The sequence below is a fragment of the Rutidosis leptorrhynchoides genome, chromosome 2 (assembly GCF_046630445.1).
Source record: "Rutidosis leptorrhynchoides isolate AG116_Rl617_1_P2 chromosome 2, CSIRO_AGI_Rlap_v1, whole genome shotgun sequence".
NCBI lineage: Eukaryota > Viridiplantae > Streptophyta > Magnoliopsida > Asterales > Asteraceae > Rutidosis > Rutidosis leptorrhynchoides.
The window spans coordinates 665,031,580-665,041,703 of NC_092334.1; the positions used below are offsets into that span (position 1 = coordinate 665,031,580).

The 10,124-nt window shown below is 34.8% G+C and overlaps 1 non-coding gene across 1 annotated transcript; it reads left to right on the top strand.

Moving 5' to 3' along the window:
- Positions 1 to 9,370: 9,370 nt before the first annotated feature.
- Positions 9,371 to 9,477, top strand: LOC139895136 (small nucleolar RNA R71). Its single transcript, XR_011775600.1, has one exon. It is a non-coding gene; the product is annotated as a small nucleolar RNA R71 (small nucleolar RNA).
- The last annotated feature ends 647 nt before the right edge of the window (positions 9,478 to 10,124 follow it).

The window sequence follows — 10,124 nt, forward strand, 5'->3', positions numbered from 1 at the left end:
GTTTTGAGCCCGACATCTATCACACAACAACTAACCCATTAGTACTACATAATATTTACATATAAATTTTAACCAACAATGATAAGCAATGGTTTTTAAATCAGACCCGGTCAAAGTCCAGACTTACTAATGTATCCTAACGACTTATCAGTTAGACACACTAATGCAAACCTGGTTCGCTAAGACCACCGCTCTGATACCACATGTCATAACCCGTCCTTAACCATAAGAACGAGTTAGATAACGTATGATTTCATTGCGAGGTATTGACCTCTATATGCGACATTTTTAAAAGAACAACTGCATTTATTTTACATTACAAACCATAACTCTTATTTTAATACAAGCTTTAGACAATAAAAAGATGATTATCGTTTAGCGATAATCTTAGACTTACAAACTTTACATGTGATGATAACAATACGATTTCTAGCATATTTTACATTACAAATCCTCCGATATGCAGTTTTATTTTTGACACAAATATGCATACTCAAGATCTTGTTTAAATTCAACATGTTGCAGCGGAAGCTTTTAGTTATCACCTGAGAATAAACATGCTTAAAACGTCAACATAAAGTTGGTGAGATATAGGTTTAATGCCGGCAGCAATATATATATATATATATATATATATATATATATAGACCACAAGATTTTCATATGTAAATATTTTAATAAAAATATTCTAAGTGGTTGAGCACTTGGTAACCATACTTAACATTTAATCACGTCGCATATTCCCTTTATTATGAAATCTTACTACACCGTACCAAGTGTAGTCACCGAAACGAAGTACTGTGCAACCGTTGAATACTGGTCGTCCAGTCCGGTTGGGGTTGTCAGGCCCGATAGATCTATCAACAGGATTCGCGTTTACAATACCGCTGTAAATAGTAGTTACCAAGCTACAGGGAAGTATGCCAGTGGTACAACTTAACGTAGAATATATTTTTCAGTTACTTGTGTCCATATCGTAAAACATAAAATACATGTATTCTCATCCCGAAATACTTAGAGTTTAAAAGTGGGACTATATACTCACTTTGCCTTGAAGATATATATATTTTGACTTGGTCTCCGGTTGATATCACGAACCTATCCATATATAATATATCAATATATTTTCATTTTAAACAATCGTCACATATATATACTTATAATACTTTTAATGTCTTCTTAGTCCGTAGTTAGCAATTCAATTTTAATGGTTCATATTTAGGTGTTTAATAAATAAATAAAACCCCCATCGAAATAAATGAAACCCCATCGTATTCGTATTGGTCGGGATTAATCTTGACCCACGGTACCGGTGTTGTCAAATGACGTGTTGCGTACATAAAGTACCGGTGTTGTCAAATGACGTGTTGCGTACAATCATGGGATCTTATGATTAATCTTCTCGTATTGTTTACGGGTGATCCTGAAATATATAAAATTAAATTATGAGTACATATATATAAAATATCATGTTATTTTAAAAAGATGTGATTTATTAAATTTTTCTCCAATTATTTTCGTGGCTAAACTAGTTTTGGATATCCGATCTTGTTTTGGTCATAGTTTCTTCGTTACAACTCCGTTTTCGTTGGTTCAACTTGCCACTTCCTTGGATCGAGTCCTTCTTTAAGAATATGAACTGTAAATACCTTAGTTTGTATTCGAAATCACAGGTCATAGGTCAAACTTTAGTGAAACTCATGAAGTTGATCATTTTCCATCATGTAAACAACCTTAAATGATTATTTTTCTAAAAATACTTATACTTTGAGTTAAATCATGAAATTTTTATGTGTTAACATATTCATAGTAAATATCAATTTTCCAGAAAATAAGCCTCCAATTCAAAGTTCAAAATAGTTTTTAATTATCCAACCCAAAACAGCCCCCGGTTGCACTCCGACGTCGTAAATTCAGTTTTTAAGGTGTTCTTTGAAAAACCAAGTTTTACCTTGTTAAGTTAGCATATATTTATGATATATTACAGGTCTTGAATTATTTTAAAAGTTAAGTTAGAAGGATCTATTTAGTTTGCAAACAAGTTTGAAAACATTCAAACTATGTTCTTGTTGTTAAAATTTTATACCATAAAATAAGATAGCTATATATATATGAATCGAATAAGGTTATGAACAAAGTTACTACCTCAAGTTACTTGGACAAGATTACTATAAAAGAGGAGTAAAAATCTAGAACCAAAAGAGTGATGGAGTTGGATGAAAGATTGAAAGTAAACTTGTGTTCTTGGAAGGATTCTTGAAGTGTTTTTGTAAGGGTTTTCTTATGGTGATTAAGTGATGTTTTTGAAGCTAGATCTTCATGGTAACTTTTCTGAATTGATTAAGGGTTTAAGGCTTATAAGTGTGTGGGTGTTTAACTAAGAAATGAAGATAGAATTTGAATCAAATGATGATCCCCCCCCCCATGGTCTTAAAAACGTGAATCAAGGGAGACAAAGACAAGTTTTCATGTTGTATTTTTATGTAATTAGTCAAGCAATCATACAAAAGTAATTACCTTATACATAAGGCATGAACAAGGGCTGGTTAGTGGTGATTTGATGTGTATGTACCAATAGTAAATACGTATAGAAGTTAGGTATGATACGGGTACATATACTCTAGATATACGTATAGAAATCTTGTGAAAAATGGAATGAGAATTCAAATATAGCTATCTTTTGTGAATACACTTATATTGTTTTATGTATTTATGTCCTTAAAAAGTGATTAAATACATTATATATACGATATATGTATAAACATTATAGGTCATAAGTATTTATATCAAAAAAATGTTACGTATGGTTATTGTTTTGAAAACTTAAGTTAGTAGTTTCAAAATATACTTATAACTTATTGTTATTAATACAAAATGAGATATTAAAACATCCATAAATCATGTTAAATATGTATATATACATATATATACACAAACGTATAATTATCATATATTATATAGTTCGTGATATCATCGGTCAAACTAGACGGTCAAACGTTGTGTAAAACTCTTTTCGAAAACATAAGTTTCGACAATTTGGATTGCTTATCATGTTGGTAATGTTTAATTTATGTAAATATTAATCTTATAAGTATAGATTGATCGAAAAAGTCCGGGTCATTACATTATACCCTTGATGTCATGAATTTTCCATGCTAGAGCCGTTTTATGGGCTTTTAACATGGAAACAAGTTTAGACTTCTCACTTACAGAGAGTTCGGATGAAATGATAACCGGGAGAGCAGAACCTTCTTGTAGGTAAGCATATTCCAAGTGTTTTGGAAGTGGCTTGAGTTCTAAAACGGGAGGTTCTTCAATCGATGTTTTACATCGGTACTCATTTCTTAAATCCAACTTTTTGTATTCTTCATCATTTGGCTCATAACCGTTAGCCATCAAGGTGGTCAACATCTCCACTTCTTCTAACATATTCTCTTCATCACCTTCCGCAAAAATGCATTCTCCCGTACCTTGCAATTCTAGAAATTCCTGCAACAACTCCGAATATGTGTCTATGGTTTGCACATAATAACATTGATCATCAGTAGACTCGGGGTATTGTAGGGCATGGTCAACGGAAAAGGTAACCTTCATATCCTCAATACTAAGGGTCAATTTCTGCCCATGAACATCTATCATAGCTCTAGCGGTATTGAGGAAAGGTCGACCTAATATAAGAGGCAAACGTGTGTCCTCCTCCATGTCCAAAATTACAAAGTCAGCCGGAAATACTAGGGTACCTACTTTTACCAACATATTCTCTAAAATTCCACGAGGGAATTTAACAGAGCGGTCCGCTAGTTGAATTTCCATTCGGGTTGGTTTTAGTACCCCGGGGTTTAGCTTAACATATAATGAATAAGGCATTAAATTTATGCTAGCCCCTAAATCCGCTAATGCTTTAATGCATTCCAAATCTCCCAGGAGACATGGTATGGTAAAACTTCCAGGATCTGCTAATTTCTTTGGTATTTTGTTCATCAAACTTGCTGAACAATTAGCATTCATGGTGACGGATGAAAGTTCCTCCATTTTCTTCCGATTAGTAAGTAAGTCTTTTAAGAACTTAGCATACTTGGGCATACCTGAGATTACATCAATGAAAGGCATATTTATGTTAATTTGTTTAAACATATCTAGGAATTTTGACCTTTCGGCCTCTAGCCTTTCTTGTTGTTGTTTTCTTGTGTATGGGAGCGGTGGTTGATATGGTTTCACTACGGGTTTTTCCCGTTCTTCCTTTTCAACCACTTTTTCCTGCTCCTTAACCGGTTCATCATTTCGGTTCAACGGAACACTAAAATCAGAATTTTTGGGCATTTTTGGAGCATCGTATGCTAAACCACTCCGTGTGGTGATAACATTGGCGTGCTCATTTCGAGGGTTCTTATTTGTATCGCCCGGTAAACTACCTGGTTTTCTCTCACTAAGTAAATTAGCTAAACCACTCATTTGTTTCTCCAAATTCTGAATTGAGGCTTGTTGATTTCGAAAATGGTGTTCGTTTTTCTCGTTGGTTTGGTTTATATTTGTGACAAGCTGAGTTTGTGATGAAATCAACTTTTCCAACATACTCTCCAAATTTGACTTTTTTTCTTCCTGTTGGGGTTTTTGATAAAAGCCCGGAGTTTGTTGTTGGAACCCACTACTTGACCCTTGTTGGTAATTGGAATTTTGACCTTGAGGGTTGTAGGGGTTGTTAAAGTTCCGGTTAAATTGGGCTCTTCCTTGAAATTGATTGTTATTTCTTTGGCTTATGAAAGCCACTTCTTCTTTTTGAGCCATTGTTAAACCGGCATCACAATCTTTTACTAAATGAAGACCACCACAGTATTCACAACCTACTTTCATACTATGAATTTCCTTGGTGATTTTATCCATGGTTCGAGCAACACCGTCTATTTTAACACTTAGGGAACTAAGGTCATCATAGGTGCCGGCGCTTTGGACTTGAGCATTACGAGTAATTAGGCGTTCTTGATGCCACTCATGAGAATAATCGGCTAGCTTCTCGATTATTTCATAAGCCTCTTGCTCGGTTTTGTCCATAAGAGAACCACCGGCCGCTTGGTCAATTGAAATTCGGGTTGCTACATCACAACCTTTGTAAAAGATTTGGACCTTTTGAAAGGTATCCAAACCATGGTTTGGACAACCTCTTAGCATTTTGGAAAATTGATTCCATGCTTCGTACAGGGTTTCCATCGGCTTTTGACAGAATTGGGTAATTTCGTGTTGGAGTCTCGCGGACTTGGATGCTGGAAAATATTTCTTAAGAAATTTTTCCAACATACCATCCCACGTTTCTATCGTAGCCTCGGCCAATGAATCTAACCAAGTTCATGCTTCCCCTTGGAGTGTCCAAGGGAAAAGTCTTAATAATATGGCCTGGTCAGTTTCTGGTTTAAGTTTAAAAAGAAGACATATCTCTTGAAAGAGACGAATATGTTCGTTTGCATCTTCATTCGGACCACCACCAAATTGACACCTGTTATTAATCATTTGAAGAATAGGTCCTTTTATTTCAAAAGTTACCTCACCAGTAGGTGGAGTAATAGCACTACCTTGTCCGGTCCGGGTTGCTTTCATCTTTGCTCCATTGATTGTCGTGGTACCAACGGTCTTTCTCCTTCCATTTCAAAATTTGGGGGTTGTACGGGTTTACCAAAGTCTGAATATCGAGGCTTGGTCGTACTTGATTCTGAATCAAAGGTTTCTTGCTTTGATGAAGATTCAAAAATTTCAAGTACTTCTTTTGAAATCCTACCAAGCTTTCTATCAGGTTCTGTAAACGGTGTAAGTAATGGAGATTCTGAACTTCGGGTATGTGGCATACGCGACCTATAAACTGTCAATCACACAACTAACAAAAACTATTAAACATACCGATTCTATAAGTTTAAAAATCAAAGACTATTAAAAATTTAAAATAATTAAGAAACTACTTAATCACAAATCAGTTAATAATTCTATTTTGACACAAAACTGTCCCCGGCAGCGGCGCCAAAAACTTGATGTGCGAGAAGTGTCGTATAAATTGTCGTATAAAATAATATGGAAAAATACCGATTAAAGATTTCTACACACTAACGGGCAGTGTACCCGATCGTGTAGTAGTATAGTAACTGGTTTAGTTCCGTGTATCGTTCCAAGGACAGTTGTATTAGCCAAACTAGAATTAGAAACTATATTATGATTAACTAAGTAAATGAAACTTAAAGGTACAAGTTTTATGTTTTGGTGGCCATTTAACGATTTAGCCAAATCAGAGAAGGTTAAATGTAAAAACAATATTTTTGGTCTTTTAAATTTATAAGATGAAAATAAATGCAAAGAAAGCAAGTAAGATAGTTTTGATTTAAATCAAAGAGATGAAATGTTCATCTAGATATTTTACCCTCGGTATTGGATGTAAGTTTTGATATTAAGGCCTGATTGAATAATTATGTGTGTAAGTTATCTAATAGGTTCACTAAGAGTTCTCTTGAATAAACACGCAAACACAATCACAAGATCAAGGGTTCCCTTTTCACTATGGTTCTTGTATTTGTAATCAAATAACTATTATAAGCATGCTAATCACCTAAATCGACCCGCCAAGAGTTCTCTTTAGCGAGTACTAAAACTAGAATTACTAAGTGAGGGTTCCCTATTACTTAGACCTTTTCGTTTGTGACTAGTTGATTAGCTAGATCAAAGACTTGAATAACAATTGTCTTTGCGTTCGCTCTACACAATTCATTCCTATTTTGTTTAACCATTTTAATCTAGTTTACCCCCTTGGTCCGGTTTAGTAAACAATCAATCTAAGACAAGTTGATTGTAAATCAATATGATACATCAACAAGAGTTCTCTTTATCAACAACATATCAATTAACTAGATACAAATGATTTTAACAGCAATAAGCATGGTTCTTAATTCAAGCTTTAATCTATCACACATAATACATTCAATCAATAAGATTACATCCAATACCTTAGTTATTAATCTAGACAAACATTATAGAAACTAGCCAACAATCATGGTAACAGACAACATAACAATCAGATTAACAACTGAAATCATTGTTTTAGAACAAGGAATAACCTACAAGAACAAGGAATTCTTGGATGATGAAGGTTTTGATCTTTGATGTCTTGATGTTGAGCCTCTTCCAAGAGCTTGGAGTTCTCCAATTTTGCTCCTAAAAATCGTCTCTGTACTCTCTGGTTCATAAGTTATGAAACAGTCCCTCAAAACAGTAGTTTTAAAGTGGAGAAAGTAGGTAAAAAGCACAAAAGTCGGCTGAAACCTACTACGGGACGGCGTCCAAAAAGGCTGGACGGCGTCCCGTCCTTAAGAGCTAGACGGCGTCTTCAAATCCAGGACGGCGTCCTATTTCAAGATGTTGGACGGCGTCCTATAACCCCGGACGGCGTCCAGATATGCTGAAATCCACTGTTTCGCTTTCTTTTCAATCCTCTTTTATTTGGACGAAGCCTAACACCTTGGTAGCTTTGTTTTACCATTTTAGAGCACTAAATAGACCTTAAGTTGTATCGGGATCAACCAATGTCATAAATCATCAAAACTCTTTGTAAATCACTCTTCCGATACAAATATGCGCATCTTGGATTATCACTTGTAGAAACGCCTTCATTATCCTCGATTCTAGAGCATTTTACATGATATTGCGATAGATATATATGATGTTATTGAGCAATATCAGTTCCCCATTTTTAATACCATCTAGGTCGGTTTCAGTTCCCCAAGATTTAACTTTTTATAAATTGAATAGGGCATAAGATTTACACTAGCCCCCAAGTCGACAAGCGCATCATACATCTCCGACCCTCCCATATTACATGGGATTACAAACCGACCGGGATCACCTAATTTGGGATGCATCTTTTTCTTTTACAAGATAGCCGAACATTCCTCTACGAGAAATGTAGACGACACCTCCGCATATTTTCCTTTTAAAGATAAAAGATTCTTAATGAACTTCCCATAATTAGGCATGCCCTTAAGCACTTGAATGAGCGGCATGTTGACATGAACTTGTTTCATCATTTCCATGAAGTCCTTTCTTTGCGTTTCAACTTTTTCCTTCCTCAAAGCTTGCGGATATGGAATCGACTCCTTGTACTTCCTCAAAGGTGCTTCTTCATTCTTTTTACCCTTGACCCTTTGTGGTGCATCATTTTCAACTCTTGCTTTTTGAGAATCTCCATTAACACTTGATTCATTCTCAACAGCTTGTGAAGTAGGTGTAGTAGGGTTTGGTGTTTGGGTTGGGATGTTTGGATTTGTGGTTCTTCATTAGTTAAACCGCTTCTTGTTGAAATGGCATTGACAAACTCAATTTGGTTGACGTTTTCAATAGGGATAGTTCTTGTGTTGTTTTGGTTTTGTTGGTTTTGGGTCTTGTTGTAATTGTTGTTGGGGTTGATTTGTGTGTTGGAAGGCAAGGTTCCTTGAGGTCTTTCGGCAACTTGATTGGAAAGTCTTCCAACGGTGCTTTCAAGGTTTTGAAATGAGGCTTGTTGGTTTCATATTTGTTGCTTCAAGAGCTCGTTCTCCTTCATTAGGAAAGCTTCAGTTGATTCTACCTTCTTGATATAATTTTGCATTATATCTTCTAAACTCTTCGAAGATTGGGATTGTTGAATGTTTTGTTGAGGTTGTTGATTGTAACCTTGTTATTTTGTGGTTGACTATAACCTTGATTGTTTTGATAATTCGAATTGGCTTGGTTGTTATAAGGTTGATTGTTGTAAGGTTATTGGTTTTGGTATTGAAAGTTGTTGTTTCGGTTTTAGTTATAGTTGTTGTTGTAACCTTGGTTTCGGTTTTGGTTTGGAAATCCGGGTGGTGTATTGGTTTGGTTGTTGAATGACACTTGTTTTTTATTAGGATTTTAGTAGCCTTGGTTTGATATTCCTCCTCGTTGATAGTTTTGATTACTCACGTAGTTCACATGAGCATCCGAATTCATAGGAATGTCATCTATATCAACATGATTGCATTGAGTAATTTGAGGACAATTCTTCATGAGATGTGGACCCTCGCATAGTTGACAACCTATTTGCATTGCGACTATCGTTTGTTGAAGCTTTTTCAACTCTTTCCCATACGTTTGAAATTGATTGTTCAAACTTGCAAGCGACACTTGCCCATTATCACTCTCGATTTGTGCTACACTTTTCCTTGTCAAATCTTGCGATGAAGGTGCCCATTCATATGTGCTAACCGAGATGTCTTCCAATAAGATTTCGGCCACATTTGGTGATTTATACATAAATACCCCACCAGATGAAGAATCAAGATATTACTTCGTCAAAACATTACAACCCCGGTAGAATGTGTTGATGTACTCCTTTTTCGTCAAACCGTGTGGTGGGCAAGCTCTTAACATTTTCTTGAATCGTACCCACGCATCATACAAAGACTCATCACCCCATTGGGTGAACCCATTAATCTCCATTCTAAGTGGTTCTACTTTTGATGGTGGGAATAAGTGATTGATAAACTCATTGGTTAAATCTTGAAAAGTTCTTATGGAATTGGATGGCAAACTTCTTAACCAAATTTTTGCTTCTCCTTGAAGAGTAAAGGGGAATGCCCTTAACTTAAAAGCGTCATCGGTGACATTCTTGTTTTTATAGATATCACAAAGATCATTAAAGTGTTGAATGTGTTCGAATGGATTCTCTTCTATTAATGTGACGACCCGAAAATTTCTGACCAAATTTAAACTTTATCTTTAAATGATTTAATGTTTTCGACACGATAAGCAAAGTCTGTAATGTTGAGTCTCAAGTTTTAGAACTATATTCATGTAATCAATTATTCTTTGACTGTTCTCGAAGATTCACGAACAATATATATATAACTTAATGTGCATATATATATATATATATATATATATATATATATATATATATATATATATATATATATATATATATATATATATATATATATATATATATATATATGATTTCAAGTTATTTAGTAAACGATAGTAACATTCGATTATTGATTCGATTGATATTTAGATAAGTTAACTAAAACGTTTAAGATGAACCAGTAAAACACTAATTTGCTATAGTATTTTCGAATTGCTACAGTACCCGAAAA